The sequence below is a fragment of the Harpia harpyja genome, chromosome 6, assembly GCF_026419915.1.
Source record: "Harpia harpyja isolate bHarHar1 chromosome 6, bHarHar1 primary haplotype, whole genome shotgun sequence".
In the NCBI taxonomy this organism is placed as follows: domain Eukaryota; kingdom Metazoa; phylum Chordata; class Aves; order Accipitriformes; family Accipitridae; genus Harpia; species Harpia harpyja.
The window spans coordinates 38,515,487-38,529,207 of record NC_068945.1 but is presented as its reverse complement, the minus strand read 5'-3'; positions in this window follow the sequence as shown (position 1 = coordinate 38,529,207).

The window sequence follows — 13,721 nt, the reverse complement described above, 5'->3', positions numbered from 1 at the left end:
GGATGGTGTGTTAGCGAGGTCCTTCGGTCTGCTGGGTCAGTGGAGGTAGGGGATGGAGAGCCATGCAGCAGCAAAGATGCAAGGATTATTGTTATGTTAGAAACCACGGAAGCATCTGAGAATGGGCACATAGCAATTAAGGCTTCCCCCACTAAAAGGTGGCAGAATCAATAGCCCAACTGAAGAAGGCCAGCAGCATCCTGGCCTGTATCAGAAATAGTGTGGCCAGCAGGAGCAGGGAGGTGATTGTTCCCCTGTACTCAGCACTGGTGAGGCCGCACCTCGAGTCCTGTGTTCAGTTTTGGGCCCCTCACTACAGGAAAGACATTGAGGTGCTGGAGCGCATCCAAAGAGGAGCAAAGAAGCTGGTGAAGGATCTAGAGCACAAGTCTTGTGAGGAGCCCTTGAGGGAACTGGGGTTGTTTAGCCTGGAGAAAAGGAGGCTGAGGGGAGACCTTATTGCTCTCTACAACTACCTGAAAGGAGGTTGTAATGAGGTGGGTACTGGTCTCTTCTCCCAAGTAGCAAGTGATAGGACAAGAGGAAATGGCCTCAAGTTCCACCAGGGGAGGTTTAGATTGGGTATTAGGAAAAATTTCTTCACCCAAAGGGTTATCAAGCATTGGAACAGGCTGCCCAGGGAAGTGGTTGAGTCACCATCCCTGGAGGTATTCAGAAGACATGTAGATGTGGACACAGTTTAGTAGTGGACTTGGCAGCGTTAGGTTAACAGTTGGACTTGATGATCTTAAAGGTCTTTTCCAACCTAAACAATTCTATGATTCTACATAAATCACCAAACCCATTAATAGTTAATGTTTAAATTAAATAAAGTTTCAATATATTTATCACACTTCCTTTGTTCACTAATCTGTCTCAAAGAAACAAGGACAAGAAATAATGTCACTTGGTTGTCACAAGGACGTTAGCCATCTCACTATCACTCCTCCATTTGTAAAAATCTAGCCTACTTGTCAGACAATTAGTGATAAACGAATCCCCTTCTAATGCTGTCTGCCCCCGTTAAAGAAGAAAAATGTTCTGTCTATCTTCCCTGTCATGACCTTTCTCACTGAACATTTAGTCTTATCCAGACAAGAAGGTCTTGCTATCCAAAGCTCAGTTTTGTCATCCACAGTACTAACTTTTCCCATGCAGGGTTTATGTGGACTCCTCAAGGTGTCATGCCTGCTAATCCCTTACCCATCTTGCTGTCATTTTGGACATTTTTGAGACCACTTTTCAAAGAATTATATCCCTCTGTGTGTGTGGAGCAGACAAGTAATACAGGGTAGCTTTAGGTAACTGTATCAGTCAGTTAACCTGTGTAGGCTGTCCAAATAGTTAACAGAAGGGTGATTTTTCTGGAGATCATCCCCAAACATTGAAGATAGGCTCCTGCTCTGACCTGCCCTCTCTCCTCCCCTCAACTACATATGAAACCTCCCAGCTGGGTCTCCTATGCCATCTCTGCCACAGGGCTGGTGTATCCTCACCAGCCTGATTTTCCAGCCATTCAGGCTGAGAAAGTGCTGGAGGACAGCATGGTCACTTCTCTGATTTGTGGATACAAGGACACATTCAATGTGGAGGCAGAAAGGGTGAGGAGAGTATGGTGTCCTCCTCCCACTGCCACATTCAGATGTGGCTGGGCTTGTACCTGAACCGAAGAGCGAAATCAAAATCAAGCACTCCCAGGTTCAAGAGTAGAGCTGTGGCCTAAATTAGATCTTGCCTTCCAAAATATATACCAAGAGTAAGGCAGCATGAACTTTTGTGGGCCGGGTTCAGGCAAACAGACACAACAAGTGACTCCAGAGAGCTGAGTGATCGTTTTCACTTTATTCACTAAACCTCCATTCTAGCAGTGTGCTAGTAGCAGGTCAGCAGTAATGATGAAGTAGCTCTGAGAAGGCATCCAGACCAATCTTCCCATCCTGTTAAAATTCTTGCTGCCAAAAAGTAGAAATAAATAGAAATAGCATAAATTGCAATCTGAGAACAAAACAAAACAAAACAAGAAAACCTCAACAGGTCTGCAGGATCCATAAAAGGTTTTCCACTACATTGGTAGAACTTTGCAGTATTCCAAAAACTACTTCACATAACTCTAGTTCAGATGCATTGTCATGATGAAACCCCATACAGCAGACAACTTCTTGACTATTTGTATACTGGCATAACTCAGGTGTGCTTGGGAAATATAATACACAAGTGTTATGGTCTTAGAAAATTGACAATGAAAAATAGAGCAAATGAGCATCCTTAAATTCTCCATCAGTAGGTCTTGCCTAGTTACAAACACAGGGCTTTGAGCCAAAAATAGAATTGATGAAGCTTATGATCTATGCAGCATACTCTGCTGGACAAGTCCCTGAGCAACCCGAACTAATTAGACCTGTTCTGAGCAGGGGGTTAGATTCCATCTCCTCCAGACGTCCTTTCTAACCTAAATAATTGTATGATTCTGTGATACAATATCTAGACCTTTTCATTTAAAGTTAATCCTAGTATAAGTTAGTACAAATTCTCAATTTTTGATGGGCAAGTTTTTCATAAAGGAACAGCATGAAATGCATTACTTCAACAAATTTCTGGAGAAAATGATTGCGTGTTGCAATGTAGGACTGACTTACCTCTCAGTGATGTGCCTTTTCAATGAACTATGCCGTCCCCTGTAGGATGCATCTCCTGTGGGAAGAATACCAGGTCGTTTTCTTTATTATACTGTGAAGTACCCATGTGCTAAAAGTTGCCGGAACCCCCAGTTCATATTGCTAGCATGCCACTTGGTATGACAAATTTCAAAACATAAAGGCATTATTTACACATGGAGGTTTTTCATATTATTATTCCATGATAGATTTATGATTCAACAATCATGTTGCCTGGTTATTAACTTCTTTTTCATTTGCATTTGAACTCCAAGAAGTTTTAGCTTGTAATTCTTTTACACATAATGCGGGTTTTTGTAGCTATTCAGAAGAACAGTGTAGCTAGCAGAAATATCCTTCAGAAGCTCAGTTGGCCGTAACAGCATAAAGGAGACACAAAATTGACATAGACATATGGTTATAGAGGGGTTATAACACTATATATATTTGCTGAGTCCCCACTCATCTCTGCGGTCATTTCAAGAGGTGGTATGAGGGCTGAGCAATGACTACCCAGACGGTGACCTCAGAGCATTCTTCTGAAATCTGTGCCATACTCAGTCCTTTCATATTTGGTAGCACATTGGGCCAAATATTCTCCCAGCAGCAGAGTTGTTTAAATAATGCATATTTTTTAAGCTAGGGCATTGACAACAATATTAAATTGAGATCAATTCAAAATGGAGAGATTCTTCTAATTTATTGAAAGAGAAAATTGAAAATAAATCATCTTGTTTCATTTTGCAGATGAATCCTTATTTATTTTTTCATGAATTTATAAACTTTAAATGCAAAACTGATCATTCTGACATTTTGCAGTTTTTTTCTTATACTTTTTTAGCTGAAACCTTTCACCAAACTTGAACCAAATTCTCCAATTGATTTGATTCTCTCAGACAAAACCAACAAACAAAGCCCATACTCATCATCCCCTACAGCATCAAATGAAGGATTCCCAGGAACTCCCATAAATTCCTTTATTATGATAGCTACAAACTATAAAAAAAAGGAATACTTTATACACACTTCTCTGGCAATGTTAAAGGAAAGTTGAAAGTAATCCTTATCTCAAATCTGAGGAATAACCCAGTACGGAGGATGGAAGACAGTTCTGGCCTCATAAATGCTTACTGAAGCCTGCCCATTTTCCTCTAGTAATCACGCGCTTGACCACAAATCCACAGCAAATATTCAGCCCTGCTGCGGGTCTTGCTTGGACCTGTCATCCTGACTCCGTCTGCAGCCGAGCCCCAGTGTCTCTGCCTCCCCAGCGCCCAGTGCCTGAGCTGGCTTCTGATTTCCAGCGCTATTTCTTCTTCCCACTTGCAGGTCTCCTTGGCAGTTGAACTGGGGCGAATACCACTAGCAAGGTACCACAATCTAGCACACTCGCAATCAAATTGAGGGATAAAACTACTTTCACAGTTCACTTTCTTCAAACAGAGATCAGAGACAAGCCCTCAACATGTAATTGGATCCGTATTAGTTTGAGAAGCCTCTGTTCATTTAATTGACATTCAATAAGACAACTATGGCATGCTTAATGAAAATAGGGATGATTTATCAGCACTTTTATTTAACACCCAGTTTCTTTGACGTAGACTGGCTTGTTAGGATATTAAAATTAGAACTGAGACAACCTTACAAGGTTCACACTCTTACAACTTGCTGTAGTTCCCATTTAAGAATACTTTATAAAAGAATTAATGTTGTTGCCCTATGACAAAGTTCTCAGATTAAGCCATCAACATGCTTTTCCAAACAGACATACACAAAAACAGTGAGAACCTTAACAGCTGAAGCTATTAAGCTAGGTTGAACTGAGGAAGTGGACTCACTGGTATCCTTGGTACCATTCCTGTTTATTCTCCATGATTATTGTATTCTCATCTTTATTTAAAGCAAACTTTTAAGGCTCTCACTCTTTTCCCCCTGCCTCATTTCTTTCTTTTCTTACCCATTTCAGTCCCATGATTTTCATATTCAGGAAGACAAACACAAGTACCTTTAAGAATGAGAATATAGTATAACTAATTTGTATTTAAAGTTATACCTGTAATTAATGTCTGTTCTTCAATAAACAAGCTGTTCTTTTAAAGGCTTACACTTCAAAAGCTGGTTTTTGCTAAGATTGCACATATCTTGGCCTCTTTCTTTAACCACACAACTATGGGTATCTAAAATACACGTTGTATATCACACTGCATTGCAACTTGAAGATATCGGAAAGGTTCACAGTAGTATTTGTTCCATGGGTAGCTGATGAAGGCAGAAAGAGATGCACTCATTTACTTGCTAGCGTTAATTGCCAGTGCAGTGTTGCTCTTTTGGAGTCATGTTTTGGTATCTGGGCTGAGACTGCTGAAGGATGGGACAGGCTGGAAACCTCTGTGTTCAACAGCTGATGTATAGAGTGAAAATAAAACAAACTATGTTAGGAAAATATTCATAATTTCAGATTACTGTCTGAAAAGGATTCACAGTTTCTATCTTTGGCCACCTGATAAAGTTGCGTTTAGTCTTAAATAAAGTGGTGAATATTTTATGGACAGAATAGTTTTTATCTATCTGTTTATACAGTACTCGGCATAATCATCTTTCAAAGACTGTTTTCAAGGACTTTTTCATAGCGTAGATGATAAGGGGATAATGAAGAGAATAACTGGTTTATATAACATTCTCTCCCTGTCTGACAAACAAATCAGTAAGGACTAGAAATCCACTTATATGGCCACATACCCCTCACATAAGAATAAGATGTATATCACCCTTTCCTCCAGATATTATGTAGAGCGTGCCAGGGACCAGGGCAGTCCCTGAGGACAGTTCACAAGGGTTCTCCCAGACCCCTGCATTACTTTGAATCCTGATGTCTTCAGCCAGACCGAAGATTAGGAGCCCCAAAAGGTGGCAGGTTGTTGTCACCCACTAGATACTCATTGGCTTTGAGTCAATCATTGAAACTTTAATTTCGAACAGAACAATCTCAAATTTCAGAAAAAAACCCAAGGCTTGGGAAGAAAGAGGTGCCAGATTGTTCAGGCAGCAATCAGTTTCAAACCACAGACATTAAAAAAAAAAAGTCATATAAGCAGCTTAAAATTTGAACTGTTCATCTGCCAAGGAACAAGCTGCAAACTTTAATAGTCATTACGTAGTCTGTAGATGTTCTCAGGGGGGTAGGAAAAAATTAGCACAAATGCTTCTGTAATTGTGTCATACAAATTGGCATTGTTCACTGACCCTCAAACCTATATTTTCATCTCTCTGTTACAATTCGCTGTTCTGTAGTGTATGTGCTGCAGAAAGCTTGCTTAGTAACTGCCTGTCTTCTGCAGTCTATGCTTCCTTAAATGTATTTGCTTGGTATTGAGGCAGACTGCAAATGTGCCACTCAATTACACAGCAACCGAACAACTGGCAGCACACATGATCATTGGGGTAACGTCGCATGGCATGGAAATGGTTCATAAACATCGTTCTGCCTGTGACACATTAAGGTGTTTGAAAATAGTGTTTTAAAGCCTACCCAGGGAGAAATAGTCCCGTGTTCTCCAGAGACCACAAAGGAAACCACAGGTTTTCACATGATGCAGCCTTTTGCCAAACCGCTCTTTAAACCAAGTAGACGCGATAAACTTGTTTGTTGATAGGGATGCTGTAGGATTGGGCAATAATCGTGCTTGCACTTCACTGTATTTTTATTCTTGTAGTAAGTGGTCTAGTCCTAAGTAGCCTAGGACATGAAGAAGCTTTTTAAGTACCTTCTCCTCCAACTCACCTTTACGTTAAATGCAAAATTTATTTGTATGTCTGAAGGTGTATATGCACTTGGTTTCAAACGTTGGTTCAGATACATTTTTTTTTTAACCAAGCCAGTTTTCTGATTTATCTTGTTCATCACATGTGATACATTAAGCACTTTCATCTCTGGGTGATCAGTCACATTCTGAGCATGCAGCAGACCTGGGGGAGCACAACCATATTGGGTTTGCGTGGCAAGGTTTTGGTAGCAGGGGGACTACAGGGGTGGCCTCTGTGAGAAGCTGCTAGAAACTTCCCCCATGTCCAACAGAGCCAATGCCAGCTGGCTCTGAGATGGACCCACCGCTGGCCAAGGCCGAGCCCATCAGCAATGTTGGGAGCACCTCTGTGATTACATATTTAAGAAATGGTAAGAAAGTTGCTGCACAGCACCTGGGAGACAGGAATGAGAACATGTGAGAGAAACAGCCCCCGAGACCCCCAGGTCAGTGCAGAAGGAGGGGAGGAGATGCTCCAGGCGCCGGAGCAGAGATTCCCCTGCAGCCCGTGGGGAAGACCATGGTGAGGCAGGCTGTCCCCCTGCAGCCCAGGGAGGTCCACGGGGGAGCAGATATCCACCTGCAGCCCGGGGAGAGAGGACCCCACGCCAGAGCAGGTGGGTGCCCAAAGGAGGCTGTGACCCCGTGGGAACCCTGCGCTGGAGCAGGCTCCTGGCAGGACCTGCGGATCTGTGGAGAGAGGAGCCCACGCTGGAGCAGGTTTGCTGGCAGGACTTGTGACCCCGCGGGGGACCCACGCTGGATCAGTGTGCTCCTGAAGGACTGCAGCCCGGGGAAGGGACCCACACTGGAGCAGTTCATGAAGGACTGTCTCCCGTGGGAAGGACCCACATTGGAGAATTTCATGGAGGACTGTCTCCTGTGGGAGGGACCCCACGGTGGAGCAGGGGACAAGTGAGGAGTCCTCCCCCTGAGGAGGAAGGAGCGGCAGAGACAATGGGTGATGAACTGACCCCAACCCCCATTCCCCGTCCCCTTGCACTGCTGGAGGGGAGGAGGTAGAGAAAATCAGAGAAAATCGGAGAAAATCGGGAGTGGAGTTGAGCACGGGAAGAAGGGAGGGGTGCAGGGAAGGTGTTTTAAGATTTGATTTTATTTCTCATTACCCTACTCTGATTTGATTGGCAATGAATTAAACTAATTTTCCCAAGTCGAGTCTGTTTTGCCTGTGACAGTAATTGGTGAGTGATCTCTCCCTGTCCTTATCTCGACCCACAAGCCTTTCGTTATATTTTCTCTCCCTTGTCCAGCTGAGGAGGGGGAGTGATCGAGCGGCTTTGGTGGGCACCTGGCATCCAGCAGGTTCAACCCACCACAGCAATGAAGTGTAAAATTTTGTGCCACTAATGAACACTCATCTAAATCATTTGTGTTACCTTTTACACCAGAGGGGGGAAACATTTTGAAGTAACTTGAATTAATAAAACTAACTTATTAATTTTTAGAGTTCTGGGGCAGTCTGTGAAGACTACAATTTAAAGAAGCTGAGTTTAAAAGAATTTTCAGAGTGGAATTTGAAGAAGTATTTCCATTCCTATTTTCCTATTCTCGTTATTACAAGGTAAATCATTTGACAATAATGTGAAATTATGCAGTGCTAAAATATTAACTTTGAAGGTAAAGGATATTTCTGCACTACTCTGTTGTGACACTTTCTAGCTACATAGCATACTCACAATATACTTTCATAATGTTTAGTGTTAACAGAAATGTTGAAATTTCTAGGAATAATTAATACTGTTTGCGCAATTTCTTTCTTTTACAGATGCAGGAGGTTGATGAACAATTTGAATGCAGTTCAGTTCTGAGATTTTTGTTTGAACCAACTCCACATTTCCCTCCAGGACACAAATGCACGTATAAACTTATGACTGATTTCTTAACCTGAAGGCAGAGAAAATATTTCAGCTTCAGAGAGCAGTATAGAAAAAAACACAGTGTATCACAACTTAAGCAGTTTGTATCAAATCACAAGATCCAATTTTAACATATAAACACATCTATTTCTGACATGGATGTTTTGATTACAAAATGATGGACTTTTACCTTAGAAATTGATTTATACAACAGTATTTGATAGCATTCTAAGGATAGTCCTTTTGTGCCTCCAGATGTTTTACAGATAATGCACAGAAAATACTATATTTCTTTTGATCAAAGTCTCAGGTTAACTCTTTGTCTTATATCAATGAATTAATTCTATCTTGCAGCTTCAACACAGCTTAAAATTCAATAGGTTTAGCCTAATTTTACATTTATGATATTCCTCCCATCTGCTTTGATTTATAGAAAAGAATCTTTATTAAAGGAAAACCTGAACCTACTGAATTAATACATAAGTCAGGTATTCAGTCAGTCTGGTTCCTCTGTTTCAGTGACTGAAAAAGTATTTTTTATAGTGTCCCCAGGTAATTAAAAACAAAATTCAACACTTTTCAGCTTAGAGACAGTCCTTGCTTAAATTGCAAGCAAGATGAGCTTAACTGTCTCATTCTCAGCAGAACAAAACCTCTGTCATAGGGTAACCCCCCTCTCTTGCAGAATCATTAGGGAGTTTCTACCAAAAGTATCAGACTAAGGTGACATTGTGGGGAAAAGGAGTCAAAAGATAAAGACATTTACACGTCTATCTGTTTATATGTCGCAGAGATGCAACCACATGTCATCTCCTTTTAGCCCCACGGAATGAGGAAGAGGTAGAGGTGGGGGGAGCATTGGGCAGAGCACCTCTGCCCTCTGGGCTCCCAAAATAGCCAGTGGCACCCCGGTGGGACTTGCCTGCACAGCCATCTGTATACATTATGCAATGATGTCAACTTCCAAGCTCTAATCGCTCGCTTTACTGTGTTCATGCCCAGTTGGATATTTAGTGCCTTGTTTCATCACAGAGAGAGCACAAGAAGTCGCTGAGGATATGAAGGTGCTACTGCCTCCAATATGGACATCACCTGAGAAACTTCTTGATCACTTTGCCTGTTTGTGTGCTAATATCCATGGGCAGACAGCCTTGTTCATAATACACGTGGTCTGGTTCTGATCCCCTGTTGTCATCACTGTTCGCAACCTAAATAAACACAAAACACTGTAGCCATCCAGCGTGCACCTTTAGCACGTGTGCACTCTTAGTGCACTCTGAGGGAGTTTTTATATGACATCTTACTCCTATTCAATCTTCCACATCCTCATCAGGGAGCCTTTGGCAGGGAGATTTCCCGAGGACTGTCTATATGCTGGGCATGCTCCATCCAGGATCTGCAGGAGCAGCAGCAGAGCAGCCCTATGGCAGCTCCGTGTCGTTAATTAGTGTATTAAGCACATGCATACGGACATTCAGGCACCTCTGGAGCTCTAAGTGTTTGACTTCCCATCATATCATTCCTTTAATACAGTCTACATGTAAGTGTCATACAGTCCAGTATTATTCCTCTGTGTGGATGGAAACAAATCAATGCTACAGTGGAGTTTTTAATCTCTTCTTTCACAGCAAATGCTTTAAACTCCAAGATACCCAAGTGCTGAGGAGAAAATAAGGATTTCTTTCCTGAGGTTTTGCTTACATTTTTTTTTCTGAACAGATAGTTACAGCTGAACACATACCATCTCAGAACATGAGATTGCATCAGTCTTGTTAACAGAAGATCAGGAATATGAATCACATTGCCACCAGACTGGAATTTGTATTAAATGTATCAATAAGCAGTGCGTTCACATCATGACTGCTTGCCAGAAGGCTTGTATTCTCTATGATGAAGTACAATTTTTCCCATCAGTAAGTCAAAAGCTGGAGCCACTCAGCATTAAATCATCTGAGGCCAGACATCTATTAACACATTTAGAGACATGGGCAAACATTTCCAATATACTGTGATAGCTAGCAGATAATTTATTCCTAGTATCTCTTCAAAGGTGGTGATATAGATAATAACTGAACTCAAGAATCAGCTAAAGAATACAAGACCAGCATCTTAAAGCAACAATTTTGGTTTAATATATACACAACCGAACATATAAACATGAAACAAATTTTTAATGTTTTGTGTCAAAATACGTCTTTGGGTAGCTTCATGGAATTCAATGAATGTAACAATAATCTTGGAACCAAAGAACATATCTATATCTTTTTAGCTAAATAAAATAACAATGTCAGAGCTAAAAGTTGCACTTGTGATTGAAATCATGCCTTTTATATTATTTTGTCTTCAGAACTGGTCTACATATGTCGCACTATGCCAAGTTTATGTTTTGTTTTAAAACTTACTGTAGGTTATATGCTGATTTCATTTAAGTAATGATGATGATGATGATGATGACGACAACAATGACGACAAGAATAGCAAGTCTTTCTTGTATCTCATTTTAATATCTGTTACTGCATCAATTCTCTTGAAAACTGGTTACTGGGATGTAAGGTGATGTCTGTCTCTAGTTGTATCCAACTCCCCAGTCATAATTTCCACAGATCTTCAAGGTCAAAAGTTTTTGTTTGACATTTTTTCAGACTTCGTTCCCAAATGGTATTGAAATGGTTCCTCCACAAGGTCCTACTGATTCCTGTGTTGTTAACTCAGAATTCAGGAGACTTGATGCTAATGGGTAATATACAATTTTAACAATTTTTGGCAAGTATGTTGAAATGGATGCAAGAAACATAAATCCATTCTGAAGGTCTTTCAGAGTGTCAGTGATGATACAAAAAAAGCATCTGATGAATACAATAGCACTTGGATATGTTTGCACTGCATCTCTAGGGCAACATTTGGATGGAAAATCAGGAAGCCTTTAGTTAGAATTTCATTACCTCCAAAGTTCATTATGGAGCTGGATGATAGAATAGGTTAGTTAAATCAGTCGCTATGATCTACAGGTGGGAAGCATATGCTTTGGTCTGCTGTATTGGCACGAAAAGGAAGCAAAAGGGAGTAGGTATGGCCTACTTAGTTTCACTCAAAGCCTATTCTTTCTTTCGTTCCTGAAAAAGTGACACGCAAAGTAATGGAAATTTTACAAAGGGCTTGTAAAGATGCTCAGAATTCACCTTCTTAATGAGGTGACCCTCAGAAAGTTCTCAAGTGGCAATAGCAGAAGCATCATACAAGCCCAAGAAAAAGACACAGCTTCTATCCTTTTGTTTCAGAGAGGCAAAGTGAAGAGAACCTGGGGTACGCCTGCAAGAGATTAGGGCGGGTAGAGTTGGGGAACTCTATTGCAGAGTGTGAGGGTCTACCTGGGACCGTGAGAGCATGGAGGGGCCTGGTGTTGGCACACATAGGACTGAAGAGGTGGGTGTGGGGATGGCAGTTGGAGTTTGGATGTGGTAGCCTAAATTGCATCAGGTTTTATTTCTGATTTTCTAAAAGTGTGATTTCCTTTCAATTCAAATCTATATGGGTCAGCTAATACAGTAGTAAATAAATTATTTCTGACTTCCTTGCTGTAAGTAATACAATTCCTATTTGAACTGTTTTCCTTTGCAATCCTGTTTTGCTACATGTATGAATCATCTGTTTCACAATCACGGATGTTTCCTGTAGATACCCAGGGCATTCAGGGCCAAATCCCTACCTTATGAAGACAGAAAATGGCTTGCTTGCTTTTTTTTTTTTTTTTTTTTTTCTCTCTGAGGAATCCAACCCAAAGTGGATTTGACTGAAAGAACTGCGTAGCTGGATCATCTTGCTGTGCCTTTGTCTGCTCATGATACTCTTCAGCCAAGAATAGCTAACATTTGCAAGCTCTTGAGGATACTTTTATCCTGGCAATGTGTTTGGGAACTAGACAATACAGCCATGTCTGCATGCCATGTCTGCCTCACATAATAAACTGCCAGTTCCAACCTGGGTCTCCACATCACACTGAGAGTCTTCTCCCAACAAGGCAGAGACAGGAGCAGTTTATTTGACACGATAACCGGTTACCATTGCCAGAACTAAGTGATCAAAGTGAAATTGGCAGATGAGTTTGGCACTGTCTTTAAAATTTGTCAGCATCATTTAGTTGAAAGATTAAAAAGATTATCACCCAATACCTCTGGCTTCAGTATTCACCATTTACAAGTATCTGCACTGGGACTGGCTATGAAAATACAGCAGCAGTTCTGTAGAATGACAGAATTATCAAAAGATACTGTAAAGAATGCAAAACACATGTTGGGATTTTCCTTTCATTCTACTAGGAGTTTGGGGGTTGGGGTTTTTTTTTCTGTAATAAATCTGCACAGAATTGATAGATTACATTGTCTTTGATTCTTCTTCTCTGTACTGCAAAACATAAACCAATAATTTTTAAGAAAGAATGTAATTCCTTTTACTGAACTGTGCTTTTCCCATGTGGTAACAAATCCCTGTGAAGTAAAACAAACAAAAAAACCCACAAAAACCAAACAGATAACCAGAAATTATACTGCAGTGGCAGTATCAACAACATAGCCATTCACTTCAAGAGTGTGAACTTCTATGATATGTATCTTTCTGCTCAGAAATTATTTGTATGAGAAAACAGAATCTAGGCATTGATGAGGAAGGCTTTCATCTGATAATTGGATTTTTTCATTTGCACGTGCTTCCACAGTGCCTCCAGGGACTTGTACGTTCAAGTTTCTGATTCTCCCATACGGATTAAACACCCTCACCAGACTATAGTGATGTCTCACAGTCATGCCTCTTAATGAGACACTGTAATGCCTATTGGTAAACTAAGTGACAGTGAATTTGAAAAGACATAGTCCAGCTGAAGAATCAAAATGTAGAGGAAAACAAGGGCACAAGATGTTCACTCTACAACTCCCAAGAAAACTGATGGCCAAATTTACAAAGAGAAAAATTTCATTGTATTTTTAAAAGTCTTTTTCTTTAAGAAGTAAGAAAAGCCCTGTAAAGGACACTTTCTTAGGGGGGAAAAAAAAAAAAAAAGAGCTATCAAAATGAATTTTCCATCATTTAAAAATGAGTTTTGACAGAAAATTGTGGACCAGAACCAAACTCCCCATTGAGTGTGTTTGTCAGGGGTCAGTGCTGCCCATGGGGCAGGCAGGACAGCCCATGCAGGATAATACTTACATCTGGAAAATGCAGCCCAATTCACTTTGCTAGGAAAAAAAAGCAGGAATACCTGTGTTCAAATACCTCCTGATGGACGGAAACTAAAAGTGTCCACAGCCTGCAGTTTGACACCATAATATGGTGACCTTTATTTTTCTTCTTAACAGCAGGACTCATCTCAGGGGAAAGAAAATGAAAAAATCAGA